This window comes from Triticum urartu, chromosome 6A, assembly GCF_056163025.1.
Source record: "Triticum urartu cultivar PI428250 chromosome 6A, HENAU_Tu73, whole genome shotgun sequence".
Taxonomy (NCBI): domain Eukaryota; kingdom Viridiplantae; phylum Streptophyta; class Magnoliopsida; order Poales; family Poaceae; genus Triticum; species Triticum urartu.
In genome coordinates, this window is record NC_141878.1 from 600,600,811 (window position 1) to 600,615,981 (window position 15,171).

General features: G+C 42.6%; 1 long non-coding RNA gene across 1 annotated transcript; it reads left to right on the forward strand.

Annotated features, from left to right (window-relative positions):
- The first annotated feature begins 11,118 nt into the window (after nucleotides 1–11,118).
- On the forward strand, nucleotides 11,119–11,805 carry LOC147967104 (uncharacterized). The gene is made up of 2 exons (XR_015607892.1): nucleotides 11,119–11,276; nucleotides 11,505–11,805. It is a non-coding gene; the product is annotated as an uncharacterized LOC147967104 (long non-coding RNA).
- Nucleotides 11,806–15,171: the final 3,366 nt, after the last annotated feature.

Consider the following 15,171-nt stretch of genomic DNA (forward strand, 5'->3'; position numbering starts at 1 on the left):
ATGCCTCCCCATCTACCCATCCCAATTGCCACAGCGGGATCGCATCAGCTCATGCCAACAAATTCCCGTAGGTGTCCTTCCTCTCAACATGCTTTGGGCCCTGTTTGGGGGTACACCATGTATCCCCGAGCACAACAAAGGCAATGTAATATATCTTATAACCTTTCATCGAAAAAGCTTTTCACAAACAGAAGTCGTATATAAAAACCAAAATGACTGAACATGAAAATAAAGCATACAAATATGAAACAATGGAGCAAAAGCCAAACTTGAAAGGTTGCAGATGTTGCCCAATGGAGCAGACATACAAATTCACTGGTACAATTTTAAAGAAAAATGGGGGACCTTTAAAACAAGCTGAATTTACAGGATAAAAGTTAGAAATAAAGTAAAACAGTATAAAATTGTCAAAGATCATTGGCAGGTAATTTGAAGAAAGTAAGTTACTAAGGATGTGTTTGTTTGGGCTGCAACTTCTTCGGCTGCAGCTGCAAGGAGCGACTGTAACTGCTAGCTGCGGCTGAAAGTTTGGAGCTGAGGTGCGGTCGTTTGGTAGTCATGCTGTAACAGCTGCGGCTGATGCGGAAACATGCTGAAATGACAATAACACCCTTTGTTGCTCTGTAGATTGGGTTTAAGTGTTGATTGTACTGATTTAACCGTAAATGACCCGATTAAGAGCTGTTTCTGTTGTAGATGGCTATTTTTCAGAGAACTAAACTGAAATTACACTAGTACGAATAATTTTGACATATATTGGACATATGACAACCCAACACAACATACAGTAATAATTATATATAGTTTATTAATCAACACGGTTAGAGACAGTAGCAATCGAGAGATGATGCCGTTAATTAATTTTAGACAGTAGCCGATGCAGAGCAAGCACACGACAAGCGCAACAACAACAGCGACATAGCAAGAACACACACGTCGTGCACACGCGCACAGCCAGCGCACCACCCACGCTCCATGCACGCAGGGGGCGCACAGCCAGCGCACCACCCACGCTGGATGAGTAGGTGGCGTCGTAGGCGACGAGCTCGGGCCGCCGGTGGCGGCGGCGGCGGTGAAGAAGTTTGGGCCTCGGGGGCGCAGGTGGTAGCGTACGGCATGGAGAGAGGCAGGGAAACTAGGGGGAGGATGATTTCCGGGCGGATGGAGCCGATGCACTTGCTGGAGAAGAGCAGGTACTCCGGTCGCCGGAGATCCCATGGGTGGCGCCGCGGTGGCGGGGAGCGAGCGAAACCCTATTGGCGTGTGAGATCAGATGGGAGAGGAAGAAAAAGAACGAACCGTTCCATGGCATTATGGTGGTAGTATGTAGTTTGGTGGGGGGGCATAAGCGTGTTTTGCGTTTTAGGAGCCAGCTGCAGCTGCGAGAAGCCCATTTTCCGAGCTGCAGCTTCCGGGGCATTTTTACGGAGTGCTCCGCAGGAGCGCTACCTGGAGCACGTTCGAGTTTTGCCCGTTTGTTTGGGCTCTGGCTTCTACGGACGAGAAGCTGGTGGAGCCGTTTTTTGGATCCCAAACAAACACACCGTAACGGATATTGTCTAATGAGCCGGAAAAAATTAGTTCAAAATAAACATGAAGATTTGAAATTTTAGTTACATCACGCGGAGGTAGTGAGAACTGAGAATCAATACCTACCGATCTTTTCTCACAGCACCTTCAAGGATCAGCAGGTTACCGCCGCTACACAGAGAGTCGGGTCCATTGCCTCCGCGTCTGCTCCCAGCTCCATCAGTGGACTGCACTATATCCCGCAGTAGCTCCAGCAGCATCCCTTCTGATCGGCGGCAACCACATCGGCGCCCAGCACAAGCAGCGCACACACGGGCGTCGCCGCACCACGTGCAATAACATCAGCCCATCGGCGGTGATGCGGGGCCTCCACATTGGCTTGTACCTCAGAGCAACCCACGCACAACTCGAGCTAAATATCCATGCGTTCCCACTGGACGATAAATAAAATATGTGTTCGTTAGTTAATATATTTAATCAAATACGCCGAGTACAACATATGTTCAGTTTCACCACATCTCATATATACATTATTGATCTCATCCAAAAAAAATTAATGTTGACATACATAAACAAAAGATCATATCGTAACTCCTCACATACATAAATGAATGTATGCATTGTCGTTGTCCTAGGGGTAAAGATCCTGCATTGTTTCAACACCAAGTCTCGCCACTTTCATCTGTTATTATGGTTACTCTCATAATCATGGGCAATTTAATATTTGGAAATATCAGGATGGTGGTGTGATTACGCATGTCAAGAGAAAGCTGATCAAATGCCATAAGCGCAAAATCCTGCGTGAAGATGAAACTTAGAACATGTCTTGCACTATACTGAAAAAATTTACCTCTCATATTTACGGACTCATGGGTGATAAGAAATCCTATGCACCCTTTTTGCTAGCCACATCGTGGTCGCCCCCATTCTTGTCAGCACGCTTGCCTTCCTCATGCACACTGCTTAGTTTCGGCTTCACCCCTGGCAATGTTTATTGAATACAAAAAACACTGACCTGCGATAGATAAGCTTCATTCTTCACTGCAGAGAATAATTTGGAGGTATTAGCAAAGACAAGTACCCCATAATTTTGCATGACATAATGGTGTGAGTATTAAAAGCATTGATAAACAAGAGAGTCTGTTAATTCAGTAAACCCTTCCATTATGTTAAATTACCTAGCATCAAGCAGCGATAGATCAGTAGTTCCACCGTCGACCCATATGCTCGTTCCGCCATCGCCGTCTATGCTCGTCCCACTGCTGGCACCTCATCTCGTCCCGCCTCCGCGCTACACAGGACCAGGCGCCTCATATCCATATCAATAATGGACATCAAAACATATAGTGTACTCTTCTCATTTATAGTACAAATCTTACCGATCTAAGATTCTTCTCTTTTGTCCTCTTCAAGGTCAGACACAATGCAAAGCTATTTGTACTAAACTCTTGTACTTTTATAACTTACTTATTCTCACACAAATCATATTTCAGTTGATTACTTCTACCATAATATTTTATAGTATTTCTTGGTTATTTCGTAAACGACAATATTTCTAAGACAACGTTAAAAACTGTCAAATATAAACACCGAGACTCTTTCAAGTAGAAAATTATGAAAATTATTTGTTATTTTATATATGCCCTTTGTGTGCTAAACTAATGAAAGGAGACATATTTTCAATGTTGATTCAGTTTGGGGCCTTAAATATATTTTTCCTAAATGTTAGCAATTCTATTACATGACATTCACCGATAATGTAAGTTCTGTCACTTCATGTATTATAATACATTTATATGTAATGGCATCCAAATACCAAAATAACTTGGTAGAATATTCAACGATTATCATGGCAGAGGACCTACTAGAGTATTACCGTACAAGACTATTATATAAATATCGGAGCAGGTCGAACAATACAAATATACTGACAGAGTCCATACAATCTTACCACTGACATACGTGGTAAGCAATGCAAACTATTTGAAAACGAAAAAGACTGCAATCTTGTAGGTATAGATTTGGGAGGCATTAGAAAAAAATCATCTTGGATCTGCCTGACGATTTGTGGTCCATCCATTCAATACTATTTCTCTGTACTGCTGGAATCCATGGTGTGAGTTGTGCCAATGGACCACTGTAGAAGCAGGAGTATACCATATTTGTGTGGCTATGCAGTTTCCGCAGATGATTTGAGCAGATCCAGGATATGGGATTTTCTCGGGTCGTTCCCAGCCAGCGAGCGACATTGCCATTAGTGTCGCCGCATGTGGGCAACCAAGTACATCAGTCTACCAACGTGCACATGGCCTGAGAAGGCTCTTCTAGACCCATTGTCTCTTTTTTCCGCAAAAAAAAGACAATACACACTGCATTTTTTTTCCTAGTACTATATGCCAACCTAAATAATGGAGCATGGGACAACAGGTTTAATCATTCTGTTGGTAGCATGATGTCATTCAAATTATGTATCGTTTATAGAGAACCAACACTTCTGGTGGTACTATTCGCCCATTCGGACAATTTCAACATGGCAACAATATCAAATAAAAAAAGGAGGTATGAGGAAATTGTAATGTTTTATTCGCGTGTGGAATATATGATCCATGCACATTATGAACAGCGCAGGTCATGTACTTTACTTTTCATTCCAGAAAAAAACGCCCGCGTCGCTCCTCACGGGCGGCACGGGCGGAAACTAATCTCCGCCGCCGGCGCTCCCTTCTTGGCGTCTCCCCCTCGCCGCCGCTGGCTTACGTCGCCGGGCAAAGCCTGCCGGCGGCCAGCGGCGGCGGGATCTTCCTCTCGCGGCCTTGGTGATGGACGTGCGGCCTCCGTGGCGGTGGCCGGTGCAGCGGTCACGGCGCCTCTGATCGACAACCACTCCTGGAGCTGCTCGTCTTGCCGGCGCGTGGGAGGCGGGGACCTGGCGGTGGGATCTCATGGCGGCCGTGATCCGTCGGCCGGCCGCCAGATCTGGATCGACCTGCGCTAGCTTCATTTCCTTCACCTTATCCCGCTTGATCTGGGCTTCGGTGTGGTCTTGCTTGCCAGATCCGGGTGGTGGGCAGTGACTGGATGGTGGGGCTCTTGGGATCGGGGGAGACCCTTGGCCGGCGACGGCGGCCACAACGATGACGACGCCGCGGCGCCGATCCACTCCTTGGAGTCTTCGTTGAGATCCCAGCAGGGATGGCGGCGGCCCGTGCACGAGAGATGGAGGTCTTCGATCAGATCTAGGTGAAAACCTGCTTTTGGCTATGGCCAAGGCCGACGACGGCGACGCTGTCTGCGTCGTTTCCTTTCAGAAGGCATCGCCGTGGAGAAGTTCAAAGCCACTCTCTGCTACCTCCGGGGGAAACCCTAGATCAGTAGATCGGATGACGACGGCTCTATGGTGTCGTTTCCCCCTTGGGGGCATCATTCTTGGAGATGCACACGGGCTCGTGGGACCGGAGGACGGCGTGTTTGGTGGAGCGGTGCTTCATCTTCCACATTGATGGTGGCGGTTCTCGACGGTGTGGCGCTCTGGAGACTCGGTGTCTGATGCGCGGAGAAGGACTCGCGCAGGAGGAGAAAGCTGTTTGGCATCATGGTGGCGTTGATGGCAGAGAGGCCTGGCAAGGTTGGTGCATCAGCTATGCTCTGAAGATGGACCGAGGGATGATGGAGGTGACGGCCCTTGCAGCGTGCGGTGCTCACTGTGAGTGTGCCAGACCGGTGTGGGACCCAATCCAGGTAGTGTCTTGGATGGGACACCCGGCTTTAGATGTTAGGCTTTGGTGCGATATCTATTTGGTATTAGGCCCGGACATTCGGCACGCCTTCATCAAGGGGATAGGAGTAGCAACGGTGTTGCCAAGATGGTGGTTTTAGGCTTATTGATGTATCACCTTGTATGGTTTCTGTGAATAATTAATAATATGGCTGCATGCATCGTCCAGATGCAGAGGCCGGGGGTACATCCTCCTTTTCTAAAAAAAATGTACTTTACTTTTTGGTCATAACCTTCATCTTTCACAACCAACTCTCGATTCTGCAGATTATGCCTATTTCTTCTTTTCAATGAAGAACCATTGTGTTAGTAACCTTGTTCCGAGCATTCCAGTTTTGTAAGCTTTATTCCACAATAGAATGTCCTGATCATGATCTTCCTTCTCTGCCTACTAACAACCTAACCTATCCTGTATATGATGTACTTTCTATGTAACTCAATATAAGACGTTTTTTGACACTGTCACAGACTCTAGAAGGTCTTATAAAAAGTTACAGAGGAAGTACTTTACAGTGGAGCGGCAACTGTTTTTATGTGTACCGCACACACGATATCCAGCGCATCCTCTTGCCTCTTGGTGTGCCTACCCGCATCTGCATCATCTGCTCCTCTGACTACTCCATATCATATGTCGAGGATGGACCTTGCCATCTTCGACTCCAGCAGCGTAATTTGGTGCCTACACTGAGTGTCTTTTGTGTGGTCATCCTCCACGGCCGGATGTGTTGTACCAACACCACCGTGTGCTTAGCTCCAGCAGCAAGAAACGGTACACCTGCAGGTGCTTACTGAATGGCTTGACAGACATGAACATGGGTCGTCATCTTCCTTGTAAAAGACGATGCGATGATTCATTGTGTAGACAATAAATGTATCGATGTATGTAACACCAAGACGGGAGAGAAGGTTCCGATTGTTTTGGGGACGCCAAAGAACATGTCGAGAAGTCCTTGGGGAGCCATTCTTGAACTACATATCCTTCTCCTGTTTATATACTTAGGCAGATTAAGGCAACTATTATGGAACTACATATTCTTCTCTGTTTACATATTTAGGCAGATTAAAGAAACTGAATTAATACAAACTGGAGAGTTACTTTCCATCCTAGCTAGGTAGCCCTGCTTCTAGCTTTTGTCTATAGCAAAGCAAACAGGATCGTAGCTTCCTCGGACTTTGGCTCAAGACGTGAAGCAGTAATTACAAGATCCACGCTGTTTCTTACTTCATATCTCGTACAACTCATGATCTTTCGATGAATACAATTAAGTGAAATAAGTTTAAGAGATACTCCCTCTGTCCGAAAAAGCTTGTCCCTCAAATGAATGTATCTAGCATCAAATTAGTGCTAGATACATCCATTTGATGAACAAGTTTGGGACAAATTTTTTCGGACGGAGGGAGTAGGAGTAATTCAGAAACGTACAAGGATATGACATCACTGCGGGCTTATTGATCATCCTTAAGCACAATTAATTAATATTAATTGTCTCAATTAATATAAGAAATATTAATGGGGATGTAGCTCAAATGGTGGTAGAGTGCTTTTAAGAAATATTAATGGGGATCGATACCTCCCACCTTCAAATTCTAAATCGTTTTGTTCATATGGTCGCTTTTTTTCCTTTGGAGTACAAACTCTTCCAATTTTCCAAGAACCTTCACCTTTTGCTTCGGCGTGTCCGCACCAGAAAAAGCCCTGACAAATCTTGTCGACGCAGGAGATGAAACCATGGCGGAAGATCTAAAATCACATAAGGTAGATCGCCGTAGAGATGAGAGTCGAGTTAATGATAAACAACCTCCATGCACGGTAGAGCATGGAAGCAGGTATTGGGCAACACGATCCACACAAGGTTGCGGGTCCATCTTGTACAGGCATGTGACAGATAGCGGCGATCCAGATACTTGAGGAAACTATGAAAGAGTGGGGAGTGGGTTCTGGGAGAAGCTGAGGAGGGGGCAGTTTCTGAAAGAAGCTATCACAGAACTAAAAATAAATGGCCTTAGATGATCTCAACCTATATTGTTCTTCGTTTGAACGTCTTTTAAACTTCCAACATGTTACCGAACGATTGAAAAATATGAAAAGAAAAATGCAAATGTGAGGGCTGGGCTAAAATATCAATGGTTGTGAGAGCATGACTTAGAAACTTGTGAAATTTTTTTTTAGTTGAAAACTTGCGAATATATTTGAGATAATGCAGGAAGCATGGTATCTTTTATTACAACAAAATGCATGTGACTTGATTGGGTGTCGTCAGACTATTTGAACATCGCTGAAACTTAAAACTTGTTACTAAATCAAATGGAACAAATAAAAGTGCAAACATTTGGGTTGCACTGGAAGATGAATTGCCAGGACAACACATACTCAAAAAATTATAAATATATCTGTCAAGAAATGTCTCACTAATATTACATTCCAACTTGAAATATTTCAGGCACATTAGGACTATATAATTCTTTTGGGGAAAATACAGACCGGAACAACCTGAGTCCTTAATAGTATACTATTTAGATATATGCAAAATTTTGTTGCAAAATATGAGAAAATATTTCCTTTCTGTATAGAGCATATGCAGTTATATTTTTGCACTAAACTTCACTAGTAATGTATTTATTATACCATAACTTAAGGCCATTAAATGGTTTTAGAATTACAAATTTGAGGTGGGTAAAGAATAGAGAATATAAGTTTCACACACAAGTATATCACTTGTGATAAAGTCATAATAGGAAATAACATAGAGAGATATGTAAATAATACATTAATTGATCAATTTATATAACATCTTTTGTTAACCTATAAAAGGGCATACAATTGTATGTAGACAAATCAGTCATCTGATCATGACAACTCCATTTACACATACACAACCAGATCTTCATAACTACACATAAACAAATTATATTTATGGTCATAATTATATATATGCATATAGCACATTGTTAACTCATAAAAACTCTATTTAAACCAATCACCATTAATAGATCTTTATAATTGTATATCTAAACAACTTGTTGCTAGTAAATCATCATAACTTACATAAACTACCATCCATCGCATTTATATTCAAATGGTGTAGATGTTAAAAAATCAGTTTCAGTTAACAGGCGCAAACATGTTTATGCTTAGTAAAATCGTTAAATCCTAATCATTACACCAAAAGATTTCATGGTCCTTATTCATTTATCTTTTATTATTTTTGTTTGTTTCAATCATTCTTTTGGTCTGACATTTTTTAGTGAGCATGAAACATATATAGTAAATATTTGCCATTTGCAGAAAGAACGCCATTTGAGAGTTTCTTAAACATTTATTTAAGAAAACCATATCATACACAACTCTTGAAAAAAAGGTTCTATAGGAAATACACGGTATGCAAGTGAAAACTATCTACACTATTAGGTTGCTTCTTGTGAACTAACATGATTCTCGATGAATGGCACAATATATAGTAGTATCTAAATTTACAAGTGAACATTTATTCAGTCCAAGTGGTAACTAACGTATGTGGTGGCCATGGAATATTATTATTTTCTAAATGCATATTGTTTTTTTCTGAAATAATGATTTATTTTAAACTCATGCAAGACACCTAAGATGATGCCCTCACATTTGTGAGGGCCACCTCGCTACTTAGTTTTTAAAAATAGTAAATGTGAGGGCCGAAGCATTGGAGAGGCCAAGGCAAGAGGCAAACTGATAACCAATTCTCTCCACTATTGCATTTTCAACAATATCTCCACGCTCATAATGCAATCTTGTAATGTATATTGCTTTTTCACAAATCTTAGTAGTGTTATCCTGGTGAAATATTTAACCATGTTTTTTCTATCAACCATCTTAACCTCTAGGACAGATACACATTATATATGGTTTATACTTGTCGTGTAGATGAATTGATAAAATCCAAAAGAAGGATTAAATGAAGCCCAAGATCATTGTTATATGCATGGTTTCAAGATCATTGAAATATTTAACCATGTTTTTTCTGGTTCGGGTTTATTTCTTTTTTAATCTGCAATTTCGGTTTCAAGCGCTAATCGGGTATCATCGCTTGTTACCAGAATAGACCACAATAATCAAAAGAAACATGCATCCGACGTCCCACATCGCAAAATAGGCCCGACCCATTATAGAAGATACCCCAACCAACCATCTCTACTCACCCCACGCCCCACCACCCCCTCTCTTGTCTCTCCATCGCCCATGAATTCTGGATCAGGCAGAGCTCCTGTCTCGACCATGCCCCATGGCTAACATAGTCCACCTCCTCCTTGACCTCTCATTGTTCTAGATCTGCCGTCGCCTAGGTTGAGGAGCACCTCCTCCGCCTATGGCAACGAGTTGAAACTGGCACTAGCCTTCTTGATGGACTCACGACCCGCCGCTCATTGCCTCATCTATCCCAATGGCGAGGACGAGGGCCTCAGCCCCATATTCAAGGAAGACGGCGACCGAGGGTCTCCTACACGTGTATCCCGCACGTGGTCGCCTGGTGCAGGGTGTCTAGGGGCTGCTTCCTCCAATATTTTAGTTTTCATGGGTAACCAAATTACTCAAACCAGAATCTTTTAGTAATTTGGGTTGGGTTATTTTATCACCAGACATAAATTCAGATGAGTATAATTTGGAAACACGTCGAACTAGAGGTGATAAAATCTATCTAATAATAACTTGGTGACCGACATTCTTTTTTCGCCACCCTATTTTGAAAGTTTGTCCAAAAGAAGGGAGATGAACTAGCATAAATGTAATGATAGAATCGTATTTTAGGAGAACTAGCTTAATATTCGTGTGTTGCCACGGGATGAGACAATATTTGAAGAGTGGTGGGATGCGAAATGGTAGATTATGTGCAGTTTTGCAAAGAATAGCTAGAAAAGTTGATCATCCACGACTATTAGAGAAAATACATTTGAAAAAAAGAGGTAATATCGCCGGGAGTCGTAGAACTTGGGTTCGATGTTCAGTTTCGTGTTAGAACTTTCAAAATACGGAATTGCAATCACTCAACTTGACTCAAGCGGGCACATATGGTCGCATTTAAATGAACCTAATTAATATCTAACTAGTAATTAATTGCATTAATGTTGATTCGGCACCTGGTTTCCAAATAGTTTTTGCATTAGACTAGTCACAATGGGGAGTAACTTAGACTAGTAACATCACATTTTATTAGGCTATGTTACTACCTCCACAGTGGGTAGTAACATATGTGTGTTGTCATGTTATGGTTCATTTATTAGCCTATAGACTCATATTGTCTTGATATGTGTGATGTTACAGTAACTAGCTAAGTTACCACCATCACCTCTCTCATCATTAAATATGTGCCACATAAGCAAAATTATCTTGAAAAATGTGATGTTACTAGTGACGTTACTCCCACTGTGGCCAGCCTTAGTGGTTGTGTGCGAACGACTACAACATACGCATTCCATCAAGGACTCCATATCCAAATTGATTCCACAAGGAAAAAAATCCTATTTAAATGGACTGAATTAATTGTACATCTAACTAAGTGTCCAACTAATTTATTGCATAAATCGCTTGATTTCCAGATTGATTTTGTCCTTGGTTTCCAAAAAAGATATCGCATTAATGTATCCGTGTGAGCGATGGCTACATGCGCACTTTCTCCTTTAATACTAGTGATAGTGATCTTCACCCAATCCTAATGGCAATCATTTATCGCCAGCTTATGTTGGAAATATTTCCTGAATATGAAAAGGTTTATGCAAATCCTGCTCTGACTATTTCTATATATATGGGATTGTGCATATGTGGATAGGAAAATCATCTTGCAGTTTTGCTTACAACAGATATTGTCCTGTCACTCTCGATCCTGTTAATAAGCAAAACAAGCGCCACCATTGCATTACATTATCTAGATGGACAAGTACATGACTCTTCCAGTCCTGTTTTCTCTGCTTCTTCTCGTATGCCTTGCAACTACCACACAATGTAAGCGCCGCTGGATACACAACTCTAATTTCGGTAATCTGTCTTTAAAATATGTCCATGCACAGGCTAATTATACTCGTTTAATGATTTAATTTTCTATTTATGCTGGAAGTAGATATTTTGTTAGTGCATGACATGTTTTTTTTTCAATTCTTGTGCCATCTGGTGCTTCCTAGTTAATCAACGCGAGTCATACTAATGTCAACTTGTCTTTAAATTTCTCTATAGGTCAAATCACCGAAGGCATGCATAATGATAAGATCAATTTTCCACACGGGTTGTGCGTCCATAGAAAAAAGAACTACTACTGTTGCCTTGTGACGAGTATGTGCTATTACCCACAAGAGTTATGCGTTCGAATGTGCCAAAGTGCACTCCTATCAAATTGAACTTTTGTTCGAATAAGCAATATGTGATTGCGAAGTCATATATATATGAAAGAATAAAACATGCTAAGCTAGCGCCCTTGCCATGCGTTTGAAGTACTTTGCGTGAGTGGATTTCAAGCTGACACGTGTTAGTTTCTTAATTAGTTTACTACAAGTTTTTTCTCTTTTGTGTTTGCTACAGTTATTTAACACAGTACAACACAGATGCTCACATATACGCACATACGCTTACCCTTATAAACGGACACGCATCTACCCTACCTGAGAATAATCTTCGAGATACTGAGCTAGCACAATATCTTGAGATTGCCGAAGTCACAACAGACGTATTCGTGGTCAACAGTAACATATCCTCCCACCCAGGGGCAAAGCCAGGAAAACATGTTGCTAAGGTCAACACAAACAAGTAAAACTTTGTATCCCGCCTTAAAATCAAAGTATCAATAATATATGGATAACAAAATGTGCAATTTTTGTTAACTAACGTGTCTACGATGTTTTTTTAATAACCTCACATAAATAAGAACTCATATATAGTTGCCAATATATCATAACAATATAAACTCCGATCCCAAAAGTAGGTACCTTTTTATTTTGCTAGCTTACTTGACATTGTGATTGGGGTGCAACTTAAAAAGGCCTAATCTAGATTGAGTAATCCACGTGATTACCGACCTAGACCTTCAAGTAATCATAAGAAAAATCTACATGTCAAACAAACCCTAAGATAATAAGGAGAATAAGAATTTAAGATGTTAAATCTCGCTCCTTCAAATTAATTGGATGGATAAATCAAATTTAATGCCACTTACAAATTGGATCTGCAGACCGGATGGAGAGGATTAAAGATTGGGGGACGGTAGGCGGCGGTTCAGGCGAACTGACGAATAGAGGGCCCCAGGCGACACGAGGAATAGAGGGGCTGGGGGCGACACGGGAGAAGGGGAGGAGATCATCGTATATCAATTTTTGTTCTTTTTGACAAAATGTATATGGAGCAATCTGCGATCAGGCGCGCACTGTCTGAATCGGTGGTTTTTTTTTTGAGGCAACCCTGCGGAACTTTATTCATCCGTCACAATATTTACATGGACGAAGGGAATACCCTCAGGCTGGCCTAACCAAACATGGCGGCCAAACCCGAGACCCAACGCATATTTCGCAAGATTGTGAACATCAAAGTTTGAGCTCCTAAATTCGTGAACTACTCTGCATGAAATAAAAGAAAGTGCATGTAACCTAATCTCTTGAATAATTGCACCCTAGTTCGATGCACCACCACTCAATATTTCCTCAACTGCTTCCTTGCAATCCGAAGCCACGTGAACTCGCTGGAGGTATAGATCATCGGCAAGGGAAAGGGCTTCACGTATAGCCAAGGCTTCAAGCGTTGCTGGATCTCTAATCGCTCTATATACGATAGCTGACGCTCCTGCAAACGTTCCGGTTGCATCCCGGCAGATTGCTGCCACTGCGCCAAAGCTCCCCCGTCCTCCGACCGCGGCATCAGTGTTTATCTTGGCATGATTCTCCACCGGCGGCAGCCACCGCCGTGGTCTTGCTGCAGCTACTCTGGCCGTTGCTACCTTCTGAGGATATATCATCTTGATTTCTGATAAGTAGGAACTTATGAAGTCGTTGATGGATTGGGGGCTCCTGAATACTCCTTCATGTATAGCTTTCCTTTTAGCTCCCCAAATTGCCCAAAGGGTGACCACCAACCTGGTAAATTCATCGGCATTGAGGCTATCTTTAAGGGCAAACAACCATTTTTTCGCACTGTCGTGTTGCACAACACAGAGCTGATCCAGCACTTGTACCGAAGACAAGGCCCATGTGCAGCGAGACATCGGACACTATAGTAAAGCATGCTTCCATGTATCTTGGGTTCCACACAGAGGACACGCTGCTGTTGTGGCCATATGGCGGCGGTGTAGCACGTCTCCCACCGGGATCGAGTGCCTCACCAACCTCCATGCAAATACTTTGATCTTGGACAGCGCATGCATCTTCCACAGGTCATTCCACTCCCCGCTCTCCATGTTGATATTCGATGATTCCTCCCTCCCCTCCAACCAATTTTCTCTGCCAAGCTTTGTTGTTACAAGCATACGATAAGCCGACGCTACTGTGAATATTCCCCTCAGGGTCTCACTCCAAGCCCAAAAGTCATCAACCTTCCTGGTACACAGCGGAATTTTCAAAATTTCTTCGGCCTCAAAAGGGGTGAAAACCGTTCTTACTAGTCCTGCTCTCCAAGAGGCTGTGTTTGTATCAATAAGCTCTGATACTTTCTCTGGTGGAACCGGTACTAGAGAAGTAATTGGTCGCTTGAAACTTGGTCTCGGTATCCAGTTATGATGCCAAATATTGGTAGTTTCTCCGTCTCCCACTCCCCGTATGATTCCTTGAGCAAGCACATCTCTACCATCAATTATGGCCCTCCAAATCTGCGGTGGATGTGGTCCAAGGGTTGCATCAAGCAATGAGCTATTTGGATAATAAGCCGCTTTGAGTATTTGAGAACTCAGGGATTCATCATCAACCAAGACTCTCCATGCCTGCCTTGCCAATAACGCCAAGTTGAACAGCTCCAAATCTCTGAATCCCATGCCACCCATGTACTTTGGTCTGGTCATCACATCCCACGCAACCCATGCTGGTTTCCTCTTTCCTCTTTTACTTCCACACCAGAATTGACGAATTAGAGAGGTGATATCATCACACACACCCCTTGGCAACCCGAAGCATGACAGAGAATAAACTGGAATTGCTTGCGCAATTGACTTTACTAACACTTCCTTTCCTGCAGCTGACAACAAATTTTCCATCCATCCTCTTATTTTCTCCCACACTCTATCCCGCAGATATCTGAACGTTCCATTCTTTGATTGTCCAACATCAGTGGGCATGCCCAGATAGCGATCACTTAGGGTTTCGTTTTGCACCTGGAGGCTATTCTTCACCCCATCTCTAGTAACTTGTGGACATCCTCTACTGAAAAAGATGGATGATTTTGCGTGATTTACTCTCTGACATGAAGCATTACAATACCTGTTCAGTAGGTTTGATGCAAGTTCTTCTCCCTCCACACTCGCCTTGAAAAGCAGCAGGCTATCATCTACAAATAAAAGATGGTTAACGGCCGGAGCCGTGGGAGCCACCTTAACACCTGCAAGAAGTGATGACTGAGAACTATTTTTTAGGAGGCACGAGAGGCCCTCTGCTGCAATCAAGAAAAGGTAAGGGGAGATTGGATCTACCTGCCGAATTCCTCTGGATGGTTTAAAAGCTTCAAGTTTTTCACCATTGAACAAAACTGAGAAGGAAACTGATGAAACAATGTTCATAACTGTGTCAATCCATGCCTGTGCAAACCCCAGTTTTTGCATGATAGCTTCCAGATAAGGCCACTCCAACCTGTCATAAGCTTTCATCATATCGAGCTTCAAAGAACAGAAGCTATTGTTCTTTGACCTGTTTCTCTTCATAAAGTGCAGACACTC